Source organism: Chanodichthys erythropterus, chromosome 6 (assembly GCF_024489055.1).
Source record: "Chanodichthys erythropterus isolate Z2021 chromosome 6, ASM2448905v1, whole genome shotgun sequence".
In the NCBI taxonomy this organism is placed as follows: Eukaryota; Metazoa; Chordata; class Actinopteri; order Cypriniformes; family Xenocyprididae; genus Chanodichthys; species Chanodichthys erythropterus.
Genome location: NC_090226.1, coordinates 26,768,710 through 26,791,695, shown reverse-complemented (window position 1 = coordinate 26,791,695; position 22,986 = coordinate 26,768,710). Strand labels below are relative to the sequence as shown.

Sequence of the window (22,986 nt, the reverse complement as noted above, 5' to 3'; positions counted from 1 at the left end):
TTTAGCATTCCTTCAAATAATAGTTTGGCCCACCCAAAAATACATGTACAGTTTTTGTTCAAGAAAATGAACATGTGGACTTTCTCAGGAAGAATTTGAGATCTCTCATTACCGTGTCCTCAGCTGTGTAGAACACTCTTGCCAACAGTGTTGCAGAGGTAGATGGAGAGCTGTGAGAGAAGAGGAAGAGTGTCTTTCTCAGGTTCTTCTGAGGCAAGGATATGAGGATGGTCTCTATATATTCACTTTGGATTTTGGCAAACTGGAAGCTAAAAAAAAAAAATTGTAGTAGTTATTGTAGTAAGGTTTATTGTTTGTTAGAAGGGTATGAGGAAAGCATGTTTAACTTACATGTTCCTCTTCTTCATCCTGAGCTGCACTGTCACCTCGGTCACCACTGCCATCATCATCCTCCACTGGCAGCTGAAAGGTTGAATTACATTGTTACAAGTTGCATTTTTACTTTTGAAAGCAGTCTCTTCTACTTACCAAGGCAGCATTTGATGAAAAAAAAAAAAAATACAGTAAAATAATAATACTGTGAAGTAGTTTTACTTTAATATTCTAAAATAGTTTTACTATTAACTGTTTTCTATTTTAATCTATTTTTAAAAGTAAGTTATTCCTGTGATCAAAGCTGAATTTTCAGCATCATTAACTCCAGTCTTCAGTCAGTGTCACATGATCCTTCAGAAATCATTCTAATATGCTGATTTGATGCTCAAGAACACAAAAAAAATGAAGCAGCACATTTCAAAAGAAATGTCCAAGCATCAATTCAGCATATAAGAATGATGAAAGATCAAGTGGCACTGAAGACTAGAAAAAATATGCCGAAAATTTTCCGTCAATGGAATAAATTAAATTTTGCAACATCTTCCAAATCTCAATATCTTTGACTGGCAGTGTACATTATTACATTTAGATAATAAACAGTGCACAAATTCTCAGAGAACTTACATTTTAACGATTACTTCCCTCACTGCTGACTCCTTCAAGCTGGGGACACACTGAACGACTAGAAAAAACATTCTAAGACTGAAATCAACACACTTAAAAACTGTTTCCTTCGACTGAAGTGGATTTAAATACTTACAGATTATAAACAGACTGAACACAACTGGCTCTGACTCCACGTGTTTGGGCAAGATCAGTTGAAAGTATCAAATTACATTTATAATCGGCCTTACAGTCATTAAGTGTGCCCTGGCTTTAATCGTTGTTGTAGCCTCCTCAAAAATACATCTTTCTGTACACGAAAGCAAGAAAAAAATATTTTAAGAAAAAATACAGTAATGAATTGTGATTATGACGTTTTGTTTTTTTTTATTTTTGATATTTGATATTTTGAAATCATTAAAATATCATGTATATATTGTAAGTTACAACATTATTTGTTTTTATCATGACATGAATTAATGTCGTTCCAAACCTGTTAAGACTTTCGTTCATCTTCAAAACACAAACAAAGATAATTTAATGAAATCTGAGAGCTTTCTGTCCCTCCATTGACAGTCTACACAACTGCCACTTTGATGTTTAAAACAAAAGTTCATACAGACCGTAAATCTAATCTAATGAATATTGAGGGGTTTAGTCCAAATTTTCTGAATAAACTTGATCACTTTATATAATGAACAAATTTAATACACAAGTGCATATACAAACAAGTACAGTTGAGCTTCCATTTATGTTCGCTAATTAATGTTTATATGTGAATTAAAGTCTAAACTCATACTGTATATTGCATTAAGCGAACAAGTCTCTTTGAAGTTCAAGTTTGGACTAAACTGCTCCATTCATATGGATCACTTTTACAATGTCTTTATGAACTTTTTGAAGTGTCAAAGTGTTAGTTGCATGGTCAGTAAATTGAGGGAGATAACTCAGATTTCATAAAAAAATATCTTCACTTATGTTTCGAAGATGAACAACACATTCTTGCATGTTCGGAATGACATAAGGGCGAGTCTTTTTTTTTTTTCTTCCATTTTTGTGTGAACTAACCCTTTAGGCAGGCGTACACTTTGTAAGTTCGAACACTCAGTAGTTTGTGAGCCTTTGCATACAAGTTAGTTAACCCGATAATCATGTCAAAGCAGTTGGTACATTGCACGACTGCACTACAAAGCTTTTCTTTGTTTTAAAAACAGACTTAACATTTATCTATTATGGGTCCTAATTAGGAGACGATGAGCACATTAAGCTTTGTGCCATGCGGTTTATATTTATCAAGCAGTAAAAATGCTCCTTTCAACGCCCAAAACAAGAAGCTTGCGGATGAGATGATGAGAGGAAGAAGATTTTTAATCAAACAGATTTTAAAAAAGCTTTAATCATGCCCTTTGAATCCGAATGAAATGCCAATCGGCCAATTCATTTCAACTAATGTGGTTACATGTGATTTTTTATTCCATCTGTGCTACAAGTCTGATTAAAGTCTGATTATTAGAGCCCATGTAAACACAGCTAATGTTGCTGCTATAGCTTCAGATTTTAAAAAGTTATAGGGTTGCCAAGCAGCCTATGTAATGTGATTGTGTATAATTTGCAGGGTTTCTGCAGGGTTTAATCAGTCAAATTTAAGACTTTTTAAGACCTTTTTATGACCATTATGATTTGAATTTATGACATGCACGAATTACGATAACTTCAGTCATTAAAATTCCTTTCAAAAGTCTTTATTATTGACTTTCATTGAAAGTAACAAGTTTTATTATTTAAAGAGTAATTCTATTATTTCTTACTTAAGATTAAGAAACTGAAGCCTTCGCCTTCTTTTTCTTGAGTATCAAGAACACAGGAACACTTAACAATTGTAACATTGTAAAGTAACATTGTAAATTAACAATTATTTTATGGCATTACTTTCCAAAATAACAAGTCAGTCAGTCAGTCAGTGTCTGTCTACATTTTTCTCAGTTCGTCTCCTTTAATGGTGATCTCCTCCTCAACCTTTTTCAGCTCAGCCAATTTCTCCTTGCTTGCCCGCCTGAGGGCGTTTGATTTTGAAAGGAGCTGGGCCATCTTTGAACACGATTTGCCCTCTGCTTCCTCTGCCAGCATGTCAGCCTCTCTGGCGAGACAGGTGGAAACCTCTTGGCTTTCTTTTCTGTGTCCCTGCTTCACTCTCCTTCCTTGCACGCTGCTGATCAAGGAAAATGCGGTACCTCTACCTGGCTTCACCCACCGATACCAGCAGTTGCAAGAAAATGCAACTTTGCCAAGATCAGGGGATCCTTTTTAGCGGCCTCTATTGTATCATACGAGCCTGTACCAGGGTTTGGCAGCTTCTTTCTTACAGCTGAAGTGAAGGTCAGACCTCCAGAGCTCTCTCTACCACAGGCAGGTTCTCCAACCATCGATGGCCACAGAATGATAGCGGGAACACTGATGACTTTGTGACTGTCACGTAGTCTTCCCTCCTTGCTGGAACATTGTTAAAAGAGTATGTATATTGCTCTTAACGTCTAGCTTTTCCACCTGCCACATGTAGAAACCTGCCTTGAAAGCATTATGCAGAGTATGAAGCCCACAGCTCCCCACGGACACCAGCTGAGCACCCCCATACATTTCATTTAAGTCGGATTGGAGAAGCTCAAAGAACTTTAAATTTACATTGGGCCCATCCATCGATACAGAGACCAGCCTGCTGAGATTCAGCTGCTGCACACACTCCTTGAGGGAAAACAATAAAAAGATGAGGATAAATAAATATACCACTTAATTGATAACACACACACACACTTTTGCACTTTTCAAGTTCAAGCAAGTATAATGTTTGACTAGGCCTACATGTCTGTTTCTATTCAAGTTATCCATGTGGGCTGTTTCTGAAAATACAACCACGCCATGCGATTGATGAAACAATTTAAAAGATTTAGATTATATTTAGTTATATTATATATAGTTATTTTTCTGTTTTCTCAAAAGAGTATGGCTAGAGTGGTGCAGAGTAGACACCATTAACATATATTATTATATAACGGTTTCCCTACTCACCAAATTGGTTTGAATAAATGGATCAAACACAGGTTTTAGGCTATTCATAATCGTAGGTTTGAAGATGAAATTATTTCAAATATTACATGCAGCATTAGAAATCATATTTGTTTTAAATATTAACCTTTAATTACTTACTTTAAAGTGCTTTAGCAAATCCTGGGCCGTGGAATGGCCAATGAAGTGTGATCCCAGGTACCGGGAATGCACCTTGTCGTCATTCCAGAACTGAACGTGTATGTCCAGCTGTTTCTGCTTGCTTGTGTGATTTAAGCTTTCATCAAACATGAGAACATAAGGCCCCGAGACATTGGAGATGAGGTCTTTTTTAATATAATCTGCCAAGCCAAACCGGGTGATGTATGAGGTCTTATCTTTCCCGCACATAAATGTTTTGGCTATGTCAGAGTCTGGGAACATTGTTCGGAAAAGTTCGGCAATATCCTCGTTCCCGTTGTACGACTGGTGTTTGGTCACAGTATTCAACACCCACAGGACCTCCGCTTTCAGTGTGGAGGTTGATCCAATACCAGTGTGTGTGGCACTGGATGCGACAGAAACGGAATCCCTCGCTGTACTTGGACCGGGTAACGTTAGTGACGGAGCCGAACAAAACTGACGGATCGCCTGCACCCGCTGCAGGCCTTTTACAGCAACGACATGCTTTTCCGACTTTGCATGCGACTTCAAGGCTTTTATGCCTAAACTAGACAGCTCCATCGTCTTCTTATACAGAGTGCAATAGACTTGATACCGATTGTTAGCGACGGGCTTGAGCCAGCTACTAAACGCACTGTCTTCGAGCCATAGATCGTTAAAGTTACATTTTCCAATTGTGATAGCCAAGATGATTTCAATTAAACTAAGCAGTGACTCAGTATGATACAGTATGTTCAGAGTTCGCGCGGGTTTCTGTGAAAGTCCTTCCGACAAGTCTGTATGCTGCCGCATGGACCTTGTAGTTCTGGAACGCTGTGATACCAGTGTGATACCACCCAGATTCCTCATACAGAACTACAACAGGCGAAACAAATGAATGCCATTGTCGCCGCGAGCGCATTTTGATGGAAGAACAAATTAATGGACGAGCATATCAATTTAAGACGTGGTTAAATGTTTTTTATGACCTTGTATGGAAAATCCGGACGTTTTTATGACTTTTTATGGCCTTAAATTCTTATTGTTAAATTTATGACTTTTTATGACCCCGCGGAAACCCTGAATTTGGGACTATACAATAGCTGCATTTACATGGACCCTAATAATTAATTTGTAATCAGACTAGTTGCACAGTCAAATTAAAGGGATAGTTCACCAAAAAAATGAAAATTCTATCATCATTTACTCACCCTCAGCTTGTTCCAAAGCTATATAAAATATTTTAAAGAAAGTTTGTTACCAGGCTGCTTTGGGCCAACACTGACTTCCATAGTAGAAAAAAAAACAAAAAACTATGGAAGTCAATGGTGGTTTTTAACAGAAGAAATGTATACAGCTTTGGAACAAGCTGGAAAGTCTGTAATTCTGGACAGACAGTGCATTTTAAAATATCAAATCCGATTTCTAAATAAATGTACACATCAACTATATTCAGATTCATCAATCACAATGATTTCATTCTGAATTAAATGAAAAGTGTAAATGTATCAAATAGTAAAATTGCTGACCCCTCAAATTCAGAATTATTAACATCTCCTTGTCTCTGTGAGTAATTGACTTGTGAAATTCAACCCTGTGAATTACCTGTTTGTCCTCCTGAGCCTTTTAACGAGAAGGCTGCTTTTATGGCTGGATGCTGATTGGCACATATTTTGACCATATTCTCACATCCAGGACAACAAAAGGATCAAGCAGACCTGAAACAAATGACCCATGATTGAAATCACTTTAAATCCATTTAGTCTTACCTAAGTGATATTGGAAAAATGAGGCATAGTTGTTACCCAGTATACGCTGCTTCTCCTGGAACATGGTCTGCATGATGAATGATCTCTTGATCCTGGATCCATGCAGTCCACCTGGAGATTATCTGAATGATATGTGGTTGTATATAAAGGGTAATTAATGACTGAACGTTACATACATACCGATAGCAGCAATATTAGTCCAGGACCTTATATCTATTGGTACTGAATAAGTCAGAAATTAATTTAATACCCAGCATGCTCATTGTTGTCTTGTTGTTGCTGCACAGGCTGTCTCTCCTCCAGCTGCTGAAAATAAAAACTATGTTAGATTTATTAGAATGAATAGACCCACACATAACGTTATCGTTAAACCAGTAAGTGGTGACAAACGAGAATATTTTGTTATAAACAACTCTAAATCACTGATTTGTCTGGTTCATTGTCATTACAAAGAATTTAAGTAAACAAATCGTGAAGTAATTAACCGTGTCTGATTAATCGTTTTATACAGATTTTATTGGATTTTCAATATGGTTCATATGAGCTTCAGGGAGGCCAGGCAGGGTCTAAAATGAACAAACACTCTACTACAGATGCCGTTTAACGAATATAAGTGATTATTCTGCCGTTTATAGCATTAAACAGTGAACGTTACAGTTAAAATAACTAAAAATATATATATATATATATATATAAAACTGCGTCTCAGATTTTAACGTTACCTCAGACCGCCTCACGGGGACAGCGCTCGTGCGCACATTAACCAAACGTAATTTATTTATGAAATACATTTAGAAAACCAAAAACACTGCACTAACATTACTCATAACAAGTGATATTTAGTGTCACATGGGCAAAAACGATGAATAAAAGTACATTTGTAGGGCTTACCTTTTACTCCGTGTCCGTCTGCTGGAAGTCGACCGTTACAAAAGTCCGTTTGACTTGCTCGTTTAAAATTTCGAATTTGTCTCGCGCGTGCCCCATCCAATAAATCTCCTACATTCACAAAAACAACGTATAATATAAACATGTCCATAACTTGTGGCGCTCTAACGGTTACACAGAACGGCATGCATCTTGCGGAAGAACATTGTAGCCGGAGCTACTTCTCTCTGTTTATGTCGATGACGAGTCACGCAGGTATTTGTGCTACTCCGCAGCGGTTCATACCAGACTGGTCTAAAATAATCCGAATATAAACACTATCTAGGTGTACCATAATGATTCAGGGTCCAACAAAAACACGGTTTAGAAAATGTATTCATGTTGTACATTCCCATTGTATAACTTTTGTAAATTTTGAACACAAAAAGTTACATATCTGGAAAGTTATCAGGAGACCAATGGACCACGTCGCTACAACGTTCTCCGTGGGATTAACCAGCGACGTCTTTTGAGAACGTGCCCGCGACGTTTCTGGAACGTTAGCCAAGATTCTTAAAAAAAAAAAAAAGGAACTTTACCACGACGTCCTCACAACGTTGTCATTCAGTAAACCTCTTGTTCACAAACATATGAATAATCACAATTTATTAAGTAAAATGTTAGGTAGTTTTGCTGGCAAATATTTTATGAATATGTAGGTATATCTTAAATATAAATAAAACTATGTCGATTCATTTAAAAAGCTTGAATCAATTAAATTTACTCATAATATCCAAATGCCATATTAACAAACATAATGTTGGCTTAATGCAATATCTGGAAAGTTATCAGGAGACCTATGGACCACGTCGCTACAACGTTCTCCGTGGTATTAACCAGCGACGTCTTTTGAGGACGTGCCCGCGACGTTTCTGGAACGTTAGCCAAGATTCTAAAAAATGGAACATTACCACGACGTCCTCACAACGTTGTCATAAAGTAATGTCACGCTGACCAAATGACGACTAACTGACGACGTCGTCACAACGTACTGTGTTTGCTGGGTATTGAATATATATCAGCATGACAACAACTACCTTAAATTACCAAAACCATCTTTCGGAAAATTTTATTGTATGTGTAATTAATTTTTTGTTATTTTGACAAGTGCCATTAGTTTGCATTGAGAGGGCGGGTTTATGACTTGTACTGCATCCAGCCACCAGGGGGCGATCAAAGAGCCCGCGGCTTCACTTTTCAGGATGTATGAGACACACCCGGGATCAATCATTTTTAAGCTGCGTTCACGTGGCCTCGTAATTCCTGTAGTTATGAAATTAAAAAGCGTTCACGTCCTCGTAGAGCTCGTAATTACAGCTTGTAAGCTGGGAGTTTTCTGAAAGCTTCCACATGTACCACGCGGCCGCTGTACCACCTGACCGCTGTAGATTCATTTCAGCCGGGGACACACATTTAGGCGTTGATAGTCCCAGCTAACCAAAATACGTGACTGTTACGTAACTGCAACGTAATTTGGTGACCAAACTTTCGTCTTGGTGACGTAACACGTCGTGGCAACCGGAAAAGTGAAAGGTGCCTATACGTCGCCACAACGTAACTTTGTGACGTTGCCAGTTAGTAACTGCGACGTCGTGGCAACGTTGTGTATCAATAGTTGTGCGTTGGTCATCAGTTGGTAATTCTTATATTTATTTATTTTTCTATGGGCGGACATGCAGTAGTTTAACCTAATTTATGTCCTCATTTGCCCAAACTAATGTAAAGGCTATTCCAACAGCTGTGAACGATGAATGCAGACTCGAAATTAATTCAATTCATTTATTTTGAAAAACACACAGAACATAAACAAAACTCCAAATAAAAATAATAAAATACACTCAAACTATAAATAAAAACATATAGCCTACAGCGAAACATAAAATAAAAGCATTCAAGACGTTTTGCTCTCAGTATCATTAAAAACATATGCTATGCTAACGTAACATTTTGCTAACATATATTTATGACGATCAAGGAAATCACAGAGGTAAAAATAGTAACAAAAGTACTTAAAGTAGACTGTGGGTAATGTTACTTAACCAATCTGACGCAGTTATTGAACTTTATTGCTATAAAACTGACGAGAAACACGGAGAAACGTCGACGCTGTCCTCTCCAGCAGCTTGAATGTTTTCCCGGTTGCCATGGCAACTCTAACGGCCACCTGCACTAACGTTAACATAACAATAAAAAAAGGTTTTGCGTCTTTCCAAAGTTAACTTTATACATTTTTATAAAAGCCATTTATTCGTTGTCACCTCGGAAAAATAAATTCTTCTCTCAGAAAAATTAACTTTACACTCAACATACTGTGGGCACGCGCACTCCATTTGTGGAGGCGCGCGCTGTATGTCACGTCACTATATATAAACAGTCATCCATACTCTGATTTGGTGAAAAGAAACATTTTTTTTCTTAAGGGGACATTTCAGTCTTGTGTCTGCAAATTCTGGTAATAATAACATATAAAGAATGTGTAAATGATGGTAATGAAATTACGAGCACATGACGTTGCTGTTACGTTGCCAGTAAGTCATGGAATGACCATTATATTACGAATAGAGGACGTATCTGGAACGTCCTTGGTAATCTTGTAACGTTAGGAGAACGTACTGACGACGTTGTGATATGGTAATGTGATGGTAATATTATTACGGGCATACAACGTTGTAGTTACGTTACTAGTAAGTCATGGAATTACCAATATATTACGAATAGAGGACGTATCTGGAACGTTCTTGGTAATCTTATAACGTTAGGAGAACGTTAGGAGAACGTACTGACGACGTTGTGAGATGGTAATCTGAAGGTAATGAAATTACTGGCATGCGACGTCGTAGTTACGTTGTCAGTTAGTAAGTCATGACATTACCAAAAAGTACGAATACATTACGTAACTGTTACGTCGTGTGTTAGCTGGGGTGGTGCCATGGAAACGCATAATTCCCAGTCCGAGGATGTGAACAGCTCCGAATATAACATCACGTGTTGTCATTTCAAGAATCCGGTAAATACGAGGTGACGTGAACGCAGCATTATTTTAATTACAGACATGTTTTTATATTTGTATAAATCTGATAACTATCACATAACTCACAGAGATCGCACTGTCAGAGTTTAGGACTATTCACACATAAGTTATACACATAAAAACATGGTATTAGAGTATTAAAATCAAACATTTTAAAACAGATCAATACATCACGGTTGTTTAAACCAATAAGCTTTAAGCTGTGTCGTCAGCAAGTCGTTTCCCATCGTGCTTTTGGTCAGCGCAGTCGGTGGAGAGCAACTGCGCTCGACTGCAGAATCCGATGAGGCCGCCTCGCCCTCGCGAGAGGTTTTTGACACACGTCGGCCCACCCTTGGACACATTTCTAACCGGCATGCATCTCGCGGTGATCACCGGTGATCGGTTCTGCGCAGAATTTGCTCATGTCAAACAATCCCGATGAATGGGGTAAAGTCACGTGAGAGGAGGCAGTGCCTCCATTGTGCTATGATTGGATATGATCGGTTACGATTGGATATGATTGGTTTGTGCAACAAATCCCACCTCTTTATTTCGTGCGCGTTCTTGTCGAATCGGCCTGAATGAAGACAGTGATGGCGTTAATAGGAAGACTAATTAAAAAGTAACTGTCACTTAGATATCACAGCTTTATTTAATTTCAAAATCAAACTCAAAATGGCCTGAAAACATGTAGTGAGCAATCACAATTTAGTGAGCAATCAGCTTGGTGAAATTAAAGGTACATCTTTGTGTCTGTGAGTGACCACCCAGCAAACACAGTACGTTGTGACGACGTCGTCAGTTAGTCGTCATTTGGTCAGCGTGACATTACTTTATGACAACGTTGTGAGGACGTCGTGGTAATGTTCCATTTTTTAGAATCTTGGCTAACGTTCCAGAAACGTCGCGGGCACGTCCTCAAAAGACGTCGCTGGTTAATACCACGGAGAACGTTGTAGCGACGTGGTCCATAGGTCTCCTGATAACTTTCCAGATATTGCATTAAGCCAACATTATGTTTGTTAATATGGCATTTGGATATTATGAGTAAATTTAATTGATTCAAGCTTTTTAAATGAATCGACATAGTTTTATTTATATTTAAGATATACCTACATATTCATAAAATATTTGCCAGCAAAACTACCTAACATTTTACTTAATAAATTGTGATTATTCATATGTTTGTGAACAAGAGGTTTACTGAATGACAACGTTGTGAGGACGTCGTGGTAAAGTTCCTTTTTTTTTTTTTTTTAAGAATCTTGGCTAACGTTCCAGAAACGTCGCGGGCACGTTCTCAAAAGACGTCGCTGGTTAATCCCACGGAGAACGTTGTAGCGACGTGGTCCATTGGTCTCCTGATAACTTTCCAGATATGTAACTTTTTGTGTTCAAAATTTACAAAAGTTATACAATGGGAATGTACAACATGAATACATTTTCTAAACCGTGTTTTTGTTGGACCCTGAATCATTATGGTACACCTAGATAGTGTTTATATTCGGATTATTTTAGACCAGTCTGGTATGAACCGCTGCGGAGTAGCACAAATACCTGCGTGACTCGTCATCGACATAAACAGAGAGAAGTAGCTCCGGCTACAATGTTCTTCCGCAAGATGCATGCCGTTCTGTGTAACCGTTAGAGCGCCACAAGTTATGGACATGTTTATATTATACGTTGTTTTTGTGAATGTAGGAGATTTATTGGATGGGGCACGCGCGAGACAAATTCGAAATTTTAAACGAGCAAGTCAAACGGACTTTTGTAACGGTCGACTTCCAGCAGACGGACACGGAGTAAAAGGTAAGCCCTACAAATGTACTTTTATTCATCGTTTTTGCCCATGTGACACTAAATATCACTTGTTATGAGTAATGTTAGTGCAGTGTTTTTGGTTTTCTAAATGTATTTCATAAATAAATTACGTTTGGTTAATGTGCGCACGAGCGCTGTCCCCGTGAGGCGGTCTGAGGTAACGTTAAAATCTGAGACGCAGTTTTATATATATATATATATATATTTTTAGTTATTTTAACTGTAACGTTCACTGTTTAATGCTATAAACGGCAGAATAATCACTTATATTCGTTAAACGGCATCTGTAGTAGAGTGTTTGTTCATTTTAGACCCTGCCTGGCCTCCCTGAAGCTCATATGAACCATATTGAAAATCCAATAAAATCTGTATAAAACGATTAATCAGACACGGTTAATTACTTCACGATTTGTTTACTTAAATTCTTTGTAATGACAATGAACCAGACAAATCAGTGATTTAGAGTTGTTTATAACAAAATATTCTCGTTTGTCACCACTTACTGGTTTAACGATAACGTTATGTGTGGGTCTATTCATTCTAATAAATCTAACATAGTTTTTATTTTCAGCAGCTGGAGGAGAGACAGCCTGTGCAGCAACAACAAGACAACAATGAGCATGCTGGGTATTAAATTAATTTCTGACTTATTCAGTACCAATAGATATAAGGTCCTGGACTAATATTGCTGCTATCGGTATGTATGTAACGTTCAGTCATTAATTACCCTTTATATACAACCACATATCATTCAGATAATCTCCAGGTGGACTGCATGGATCCAGGATCAAGAGATCATTCATCATGCAGACCATGTTCCAGGAGAAGCAGCGTATACTGGGTAACAACTATGCCTCATTTTTCCAATATCACTTAGGTAAGACTAAATGGATTTAAAGTGATTTCAATCATGGGTCATTTGTTTCAGGTCTGCTTGATCCTTTTGTTGTCCTGGATGTGAGAATATGGTCAAAATATGTGCCAATCAGCATCCAGCCATAAAAGCAGCCTTCTCGTTAAAAGGCTCAGGAGGACAAACAGGTAATTCACAGGGTTGAATTTCACAAGTCAATTACTCACAGAGACAAGGAGATGTTAATAATTCTGAATTTGAGGGGTCAGCAATTTTACTATTTGATACATTTACACTTTTCATTTAATTCAGAATGAAATCATTGTGATTGATGAATCTGAATATAGTTGATGTGTACATTTATTTAGAAATCGGATTTGATATTTTAAAATGCACTGTCTGTCCAGAATTACAGACTTTCCAGCTTGTTCCAAAGCTGTATACATTTCTTCTGTTAAAAACCACCATTGACTTCCATAGTTTTTTGTTTTTTTTTCTACTATGGAAGTCAGTGTTGGCCCAAAGCAGCCTGGTAACAAACTTTCTTTAAAATATTTTATATAGCTTTGGAACAAGCTGAGGGTGAGTAAATGATGATAGAATTTTCATTTTTTTGGTGAACTATCCCTTTAATTTGACTGTGCAACTAGTCTGATTACAAATTAATTATTAGGGTCCATGTAAATGCAGCTATTGTATAGTCCCAAATTCAGGGTTTCCGCGGGGTCATAAAAAGTCATAAATTTAACAATAAGAATTTAAGGCCATAAAAAGTCATAAAAACGTCCGGATTTTCCATACAAGGTCATAAAAAACATTTAACCACGTCTTAAATTGATATGCTCGTCCATTAATTTGTTCTTCCATCAAAATGCGCTCGCGGCGACAATGGCATTCATTTGTTTCGCCTGTTGTAGTTCTGTATGAGGAATCTGGGTGGTATCACACTGGTATCACAGCGTTCCAGAACTACAAGGTCCATGCGGCAGCATACAGACTTGTCGGAAGGACTTTCACAGAAACCCGCGCGAACTCTGAACATACTGTATCATACTGAGTCACTGCTTAGTTTAATTGAAATCATCTTGGCTATCACAATTGGAAAATGTAACTTTAACGATCTATGGCTCGAAGACAGTGCGTTTAGTAGCTGGCTCAAGCCCGTCGCTAACAATCGGTATCAAGTCTATTGCACTCTGTATAAGAAGACGATGGAGCTGTCTAGTTTAGGCATAAAAGCCTTGAAGTCGCATGCAAAGTCGGAAAAGCATGTCGTTGCTGTAAAAGGCCTGCAGCGGGTGCAGGCGATCCGTCAGTTTTGTTCGGCTCCGTCACTAACGTTACCCGGTCCAAGTACAGCGAGGGATTCCGTTTCTGTCGCATCCAGTGCCACACACACTGGTATTGGATCAACCTCCACACTGAAAGCGGAGGTCCTGTGGGTGTTGAATACTGTGACCAAACACCAGTCGTACAACGGGAACGAGGATATTGCCGAACTTTTCCGAACAATGTTCCCAGACTCTGACATAGCCAAAACATTTATGTGCGGGAAAGATAAGACCTCATACATCACCCGGTTTGGCTTGGCAGATTATATTAAAAAGACCTCATCTCCAATGTCTCGGGGCCTTATGTTCTCATGTTTGATGAAAGCTTAAATCACACAAGCAAGCAGAAACAGCTGGACATACACGTTCAGTTCTGGAATGACGACAAGGTGCATTCCCGGTACCTGGGATCACACTTCATTGGCCATTCCACGGCCCAGGATTTGCTAAAGCACTTTAAAGTAAGTAATTAAAGGTTAATATTTAAAACAAATATGATTTCTAATGCTGCATGTAATATTTGAAATAATTTCATCTTCAAACCTACGATTATGAATAGCCTAAAACCTGTGTTTGATCCATTTATTCAAACCAATTTGGTGAGTAGGGAAACCGTTATATAATAATATATGTTAATGGTGTCTACTCTGCACCACTCTAGCCATACTCTTTTGAGAAAACAGAAAAATAACTATATATAATATAACTAAATATAATCTAAATCTTTTAAATTGTTTCATCAATCGCATGGCGTGGTTGTATTTTCAGAAACAGCCCACATGGATAACTTGAATAGAAACAGACATGTAGGCCTAGTCAAACATTATACTTGCTTGAACTTGAAAAGTGCAAAAGTGTGTGTGTGTGTTATCAATTAAGTGGTATATTTATTTATCCTCATCTTTTTATTGTTTTCCCTCAAGGAGTGTGTGCAGCAGCTGAATCTCAGCAGGCTGGTCTCTGTATCGATGGATGGGCCCAATGTAAATTTAAAGTTCTTTGAGCTTCTCCAATCCGACTTAAATGAAATGTATGGGGGTGCTCAGCTGGTGTCCGTGGGGAGCTGTGGGCTTCATACTCTGCATAATGCTTTCAAGGCAGGTTTCTACATGTGGCAGGTGGAAAAGCTAGACGTTAAGAGCAATATACATACTCTTTTAACAATGTTCCAGCAAGGAGGGAAGACTACGTGACAGTCACAAAGTCATCAGTGTTCCCGCTATCATTCTGTGGCCATCGATGGTTGGAGAACCTGCCTGTGGTAGAGAGAGCTCTGGAGGTCTGACCTTCACTTCAGCTGTAAGAAAGAAGCTGCCAAACCCTGGTACAGGCTCGTATGATACAATAGAGGCCGCTAAAAAGGATCCCCTGATCTTGGCAAAGTTGCATTTTCTTGCAACTGCTGGTATCGGTGGGTGAAGCCAGGTAGAGGTACCGCATTTTCCTTGATCAGCAGCGTGCAAGGAAGGAGAGTGAAGCAGGGACACAGAAAAGAAAGCCAAGAGGTTTCCACCTGTCTCGCCAGAGAGGCTGACATGCTGGCAGAGGAAGCAGAGGGCAAATCGTGTTCAAAGATGGCCCAGCTCCTTTCAAAATCAAACGCCCTCAGGCGGGCAAGCAAGGAGAAATTGGCTGAGCTGAAAAAGGTTGAGGAGGAGATCACCATTAAAGGAGACGAACTGAGAAAAATGTAGACAGACACTGACTGACTGACTGACTTGTTATTTTGGAAAGTAATGCCATAAAATAATTGTTAATTTACAATGTTACTTTACAATGTTACAATTGTTAAGTGTTCCTGTGTTCTTGATACTCAAGAAAAAGAAGGCGAAGGCTTCAGTTTCTTAATCTTAAGTAAGAAATAATAGAATTACTCTTTAAATAATAAAACTTGTTACTTTCAATGAAAGTCAATAATAAAGACTTTTGAAAGGAATTTTAATGACTGAAGTTATCGTAATTCGTGCATGTCATAAATTCAAATCATAATGGTCATAAAAAGGTCTTAAAAAGTCTTAAATTTGACTGATTAAACCCTGCAGAAACCCTGCAAATTATACACAATCACATTACATAGGCTGCTTGGCAACCCTATAACTTTTTAAAATCTGAAGCTATAGCAGCAACATTAGCTGTGTTTACATGGGCTCTAATAATCAGACTTTAATCAGACTTGTAGCACAGATGGAATAAAAAATCACATGTAACCACATTAGTTGAAATGAATTGGCCGATTGGCATTTCATTCGGATTCAAAGGGCATGATTAAAGCTTTTTTAAAATCTGTTTGATTAAAAATCTTCTTCCTCTCATCATCTCATCCGCAAGCTTCTTGTTTTGGGCGTTGAAAGGAGCATTTTTACTGCTTGATAAATATAAACCGCATGGCACAAAGCTTAATGTGCTCATCGTCTCCTAATTAGGACCCATAATAGATAAATGTTAAGTCTGTTTTTAAAACAAAGAAAAGCTTTGTAGTGCAGTCGTGCAATGTACCAACTGCTTTGACATGATTATCGGGTTAACTAACTTGTATGCAAAGGCTCACAAACTACTGAGTGTTCGAACTTACAAAGTGTACGCCTGCCTAAAGGGTTAGTTCACACAAAAATGGAAGAAAAAAAAAAAAGACTCGCCCTTATGTCATTCCGAACATGCAAGAATGTGTTGTTCATCTTCGAAACATAAGTGAAGATATTTTTTTATGAAATCTGAGTTATCTCCCTCAATTTACTGACCATGCAACTAACACTTTGACACTTCAAAAAGTTCATAAAGACATTGTAAAAGTGATCCATATGAATGGAGCAGTTTAGTCCAAACTTGAACTTCAAAGAGACTTGTTCGCTTAATGCAATATACAGTATGAGTTTAGACTTTAATTCACATATAAACATTAATTAGCGAACATAAATGGAAGCTCAACTGTACTTGTTTGTATATGCACTTGTGTATTAAATTTGTTCATTATATAAAGTGATCAAGTTTATTCAGAAAATTTGGACTAAACCCCTCAATATTCATTAGATTAGATTTACGGTCTGTATGAACTTTTGTTTTAAACATCAAAGTGGCAGTTGTGTAGACTGTCAATGGAGGGACAGAAAGCTCTCAGATTTCATTAAATTATCTTTGTTTGTGTTTTGAAGATGAACGAAAGTCTTAACAGGTTTGGAACGACATTAATTCATGTCATGATAAAAACAAATAATGTTGTAACTTACAATATATACATGATATTTTAATGATTTCAAAATATCAAATATCAAAAATAAAAAAAAACAAAACGTCATAATCACAATTCATTACTGTATTTTTTCTTAAAATATTTTTTTCTTGCTTTCGTGTACAGAAAGATGTATTTTTGAGGAGGCTACAACAACGATTAAAGCCAGGGCACACTTAATGACTGTAAGGCCGATTATAAATGTAATTTGATACTTTCAACTGATCTTGCCCAAACACGTGGAGTCAGAGCCAGTTGTGTTCAGTCTGTTTATAATCTGTAAGTATTTAAATCCACTTCAGTCGAAGGAAACAGTTTTTAAGTGTGTTGATTTCAGTCTTAGAATGTTTTTTCTAGTCGTTCAGTGTGTCCCCAGCTTGAAGGAGTCAGCAGTGAGGGAAGTAATCGTTAAAATGTAAGTTCTCTGAGAATTTGTGCACTGTTTATTATCTAAATGTAATAATGTACACTGCCAGTCAAAGATATTGAGATTTGGAAGATGTTGCAAAATTTAATTTATTCCATTGACGGAAAATTTTCGGCATATTTTTTCTAGTCTTCAGTGCCACTTGATCTTTCATCATTCTTATATGCTGAATTGATGCTTGGACATTTCTTTTGAAATGTGCTGCTTCATTTTTTTTGTGTTCTTGAGCATCAAATCAGCATATTAGAATGATTTCTGAAGGATCATGTGACACTGACTGAAGACTGGAGTTAATGATGCTGAAAATTCAGCTTTGATCACAGGAATAACTTACTTTTAAAAATAGATTAAAATAGAAAACAGTTAATAGTAAAACTATTTTAGAATATTAAAGTAAAACTACTTCACAGTATTATTATTTTACTGTATTTTTTTTTTTTTTCATCAAATGCTGCCTTGGTAAGTAGAAGAGACTGCTTTCAAAAGTAAAAATGCAACTTGTAACAATGTAATTCAACCTTTCAGCTGCCAGTGGAGGATGATGATGGCAGTGGTGACCGAGGTGACAGTGCAGCTCAGGATGAAGAAGAGGAACATGTAAGTTAAACATGCTTTCCTCATACCCTTCTAACAAACAATAAACCTTACTACAATAACTACTACAATTTTTTTTTTTTTAGCTTCCAGTTTGCCAAAATCCAAAGTGAATATATAGAGACCATCCTCATATCCTTGCCTCAGAAGAACCTGAGAAAGACACTCTTCCTCTTCTCTCACAGCTCTCCATCTACCTCTGCAACACTGTTGGCAAGAGTGTTCTACACAGCTGAGGACACGGTAATGAGAGATCTCAAATTCTTCCTGAGAAAGTCCACATGTTCATTTTCTTGAACAAAAACTGTACATGTATTTTTGGGTGGGCCAAACTATTATTTGAAGGAATGCTAAAAATCTCTATATTGTTCTTTATACATATCTTTTACTCTTTATGAATGTCATCTTCTGGATTTTTTTTAGCTTTTGAGAAGCTCAAGGACTGTATATCTTTGGTAGTTGTGATATTGTCTGGCAGTATTAAAGCAAATTACCTCAGTATATTTGTAGCAGCTGCCTCATACAGGACACTTAGGAAATGGTTTAAAATATATTTTTTTGCAAATAAAGCAATAAAATATCTGCTGAATCTTTTTCATATCTTTGTCATTTTTGTGCCAAATTATGGATAGTAGTAATCATAAGGGTATCTATAAATATAATTGATAAAATCATTATTTAAAGGAACACTCCACTTTTTTTGAAAATAGGCTCATTTTCCAACTCCCCTAGAGTTAAACAGTTGAGTTTTACCGTTTCCGAATCCATTCAGCCGATCTCCGGGTCTGGCGGTACCACTTTTAGCATAGCTTAGCATAGTTCATTGAATCTGATTAGACCGTTAGCATCGCACTTAAAAATGACCAAAGAGTTTTGATATTTTTCCTATTTAAAACTTGACTCTTCTGTATAAATCGTGTACTAAGACCAACGGAAAATGTTGTGATTTTTCTAGGCTGATATGGCTAGGAACTATACTCTCATTCAGGCGTAATAATCAAGGAACTTTGCTGCCGTATCATGGCTGCATCAGGCGCAATGATATTACGCAGCGTCTCTCACATACGTCTCCATGGTTGCAAGGCACGTTCCCTGTGCAAGCAGGGGCTCATGGGTGCTGCGTAATATCATTGCGCCTGCTGCAGCCATGATACAGCAGCAAAGTTCCTTGATTATTACGCCTGAATGAGAGTATAGTTCCTAGCCATATCAGCCTAGAAAATCGCAACTTTTCATTTTCTGTCGGTCTTAGTACACGATTTAACTACAGAAGAGTCAAGTTTTAAATAGGAAAAATATCAAAACTCTCGATGCTAACGGTCTAATCAGATTCAATGAACTATGCCAAGCTATGCTAAAAGTGGTACCGCCAGAACCGGAGATCGGCTGAATGGATTCGAAAACGGTAAAACTCAACTGTTTAACTCTAGGGGAGTTGGACAATGAGCCTATTTTCAAAAAAGTGGAGTGTTCCTTTAACTATACCTATATAATGATAAAACACTTTGTCAATTAAAAGAATAAAACATTAATTACTGGTTACATTTATTTATTGATTGTATTGTTTGATCTATGAATGTGTTCAATTTATGAATTCATGTGTTAACACTTTACATGGTTAAAACATGGTTACATGGTAATGTTCAAATGTATTGGCTTAGTAATTGTACAAAGTAACAATGCTGATGATTTCATGGATGCAGTGTGTTTCTAGCCATTTTCTATCAGAATTTAATGAGGGTTTATATTGGTTTCCACTACATATTTTGATCTGCAAATGTATTAACCAAAGCAACACAATTCCCTATAACAATTAGAATTTATTAGGTTTTATAGCAGAGAATGAAGTGTTTATCAGTTCTGCACGGATTTCAAGGTTATGGACGGTGCACATCTCCATTTCCCGGAGTAAAGGTGAGAAGCAGATTTTAAGATAAAGGTCGAGGTGGTATTTTGGCCTTTAGGACGTACCTGTCACGTTCCAGCAACGTACCACTATAACGTCGCCATTACGAATATGGGAATCACAAATTTACGTCGCTGGAACGTTATTCGGGACGTCATTGCAACTAATATGAGCCGATCCAGTTACATTTTCACAACGTGCCAGTTTGGTCGTTGAGACGTACCTGTCACGTTCCAGCGACGTACCGCTATAAAGTCACCACGACGAATATGGGAATCACAAAGTTACGTCGCTGGAACGTTATTCGGGACGTCGTTGCAACTAATATGAGCCAATCTGGTTACGTTTTTACAACGTGCCAGTTTGGTCGTTGAGACGTACTCCTCACGTTACAGAGACGTACCACTATAACGTTGCCACGACGAATATGGGAATCACAAAGTTACGTCCCTAGAACGTTATTTGGTACGTCGCTACAACGAATATGGTCCGGTCCAGTTACGTCGTCACAACGTAACTGTGTTAGATGGGATGTTTTTATACATTTTTATAAATATGATAATCACATAACCCACAGAGAGATCGCACTCTCAGAGACTTTTGGTATATTCACACATAGTTTAAAAGAGATCAATACATCACGGTTGTTTAAACAAATAAGCTTTAAGCTGTGTCGTCATCAAGTCGTTTCCCATCGTGCTTTTGGTCAGTGCAGTCGGTGGAGAGCAACTGCGCTCGACTGCAGAATCCGACACGTCCGCCTCGCCCTCGCGAGAGGTTTTTGGAGTGGGGGTTCAATCTTCAACTGGCTGGCGGCAGCAGCCACTGACAGGTCACATGACCTGGTGGCAGCTGCCAGTCTGATTCTGGCAGGTCACGTGACCTGCCAGTGGCGCAGGTGGCAGCTGCCAGTCTTGATTCTGGCAGGTCTGTCAGCGGTGGCTGGCAGAGTGTAACGCGTTCCTTATTTCTATCGTTGCATGGAAATACATAATTGTATTATTATTAATATAATCTTATGACTCTATTCTTTTGTATAATTCATGTTTTAGATGGGTTTATCTCAATTAAAGCAGTAAAATGACCGTGATCTCAACTGGTGGAAAATGACGCATTGCCCAGCCAGCCACTGCTGAGACGCGAGTATAACGCGCTCTCTAATCACTCTCGCTGCATGAAAATACATAATTTTATTATTATTAATATCATATTATGACTATATTGTTTTGTATGGTGGACGTTTTAGATGGGTTTTTCTCAATTAAAGCAGTGAAATGACCGTGATCTCAACTGGTGGAAAATGACGCTCAGCCCAGCCAGCCACTGCTGAGACGCGAGTATAACGCGTTCTCTAATCACTTTCACTGCATGGAAATACATAATTTTATTTTTATTAATATAATATTATGACTCTATTCTTTTGTATGGTGGACGTTTTAGATGGGTTTATCTCAATTAAAGCAGTAAAATGACCGTGATCTCAACTGGTGGAAAATGAAGCATAGCCCAGCCAGCCACTGCTGAGACGCGAGTATAACGCGCTCTCTAATCAGTCTCGCTGCATGAAAATACATAATTTTATTATTATTAATATAATATTATGACTCTATTCTTTTGTATAATACACGTTTTAGATGGGTTTTTCTCAATTAAAGCAGTGAAATGACCGTGATCTCAACTGGTGGAAAATGACGCTCAGCCCAGCCAGCCACTGCTGAGACGCGAGTATAACGCGCTCTCTAATCACTCTCGCTGCATTGAAATACATAATTTTATTTTTATTAATATAATATTATGACTCTATTCTTTTGTATGGTGGACGTTTTAGATGGGTTTATCTCAATTAAAGCAGTCAAATGACCGTGATCTCAACTGGTGGAAAATGACGCATAGCCCAGCCAGCCACTGCTGAGACGCGAGTATAACGCGTTCTCTAATCACTCTCGCTGCATGAAAATACATAATTTTATTATTATTAATATCATATTATGACTATATTGTTTTGTATGGTGGACGTTTTAGATGGGTTGATCTCAATTAAAGCAGTAAAATGACCGTGATCTCAACTGGTGGAAAATGACGCATAGCCCAGCCAGCCACTGCTGAGACGCGAGTATAACGCGCTCTCTAATCAGTCTCGCTGCATGAAAATACATAATTTTATTATTATTAATATAATATTATGACTCTATTCTTTTGTATAATAAACGTTTTAGATGGGTTTTTCTCAATTAAAGCAGTGAAATGACCGTGATCTCAACTGGTGGAAATTGACGCTCAGCCCAGCCAGCCACTGCTGAGACGCGAGTATAACGCGCTCTCTAATCACTCTCGCTGCATTGAAATACATAATTTTATTTTTATTAATATAATATTATGACTCTATTCTTTTGTATGGTGGACGTTTTAGATGGGTTTATCTCAATTAAAGCAGTCAAATGACCGTGATCTCAACTGGTGGAAAATGACGCATAGCCCAGCCAGCCACTGCTGAGACGCGAGTATAACGCGTTCTCTAATCACTCTCGCTGCATGAAAATACATAATTTTATTATTATTAATATCATATTATGACTATATTGTTTTGTATGGTGGACGTTTTAGATGGGTTGATCTCAATTAAAGCAGTAAAATGACCGTGATCTCAACTGTGGAAAATAGCCCAGCCAGCCACTGCTGAGACGCGAGTATAACGCGCTCTCTAATCACTTTCGCTGCATGAAAATACATAATTTTATTATTATTAATACAGCTAATCTTATGACTATATTCTGTTGTATGGTTGGCGTTTCAGATGGGTTTACCTCAAATATATATACAATCTACTTAATGCTTTCTGTCCTCTGATTGACAGTACATAGCCTACATATGAAGTAGGCCTATGTGTAAGGCAAAAATGTACTGTACTGAAGCAACTTGATTATTCATATTTATACACAATTTTTAATGCTAAAAATTACTATTACTAATAAACTACTT

The 22,986-nt window shown here is 37.7% G+C and overlaps 4 long non-coding RNA genes across 4 annotated transcripts; 2 read left to right on the top strand and 2 right to left on the bottom strand.

Annotated features, from left to right (window-relative positions):
- Positions 1-1,247, bottom strand: LOC137021173 (uncharacterized). The gene is made up of 3 exons (XR_010895294.1): positions 961-1,247; positions 352-423; positions 1-269 (listed from the first exon to the last, which is right to left on the bottom strand). It is a non-coding gene; the product is annotated as an uncharacterized lncRNA (long non-coding RNA).
- A 4,498-nt stretch (positions 1,248-5,745) lies between these two features.
- LOC137021318 (uncharacterized) lies at positions 5,746-6,204 on the bottom strand. Its single transcript, XR_010895305.1, has 3 exons — positions 6,160-6,204; positions 5,946-6,031; positions 5,746-5,858 (listed from the first exon to the last, which is right to left on the bottom strand). It is a non-coding gene; the product is annotated as an uncharacterized lncRNA (long non-coding RNA).
- A 6,048-nt stretch (positions 6,205-12,252) lies between these two features.
- Positions 12,253-12,711, top strand: LOC137021319 (uncharacterized). The gene is made up of 3 exons (XR_010895306.1): positions 12,253-12,297; positions 12,426-12,511; positions 12,599-12,711. It is a non-coding gene; the product is annotated as an uncharacterized lncRNA (long non-coding RNA).
- A 4,497-nt stretch (positions 12,712-17,208) lies between these two features.
- On the top strand, positions 17,209-18,466 carry LOC137021172 (uncharacterized). The gene is made up of 3 exons (XR_010895293.1): positions 17,209-17,495; positions 18,033-18,104; positions 18,188-18,466. It is a non-coding gene; the product is annotated as an uncharacterized lncRNA (long non-coding RNA).
- Positions 18,467-22,986: the final 4,520 nt, after the last annotated feature.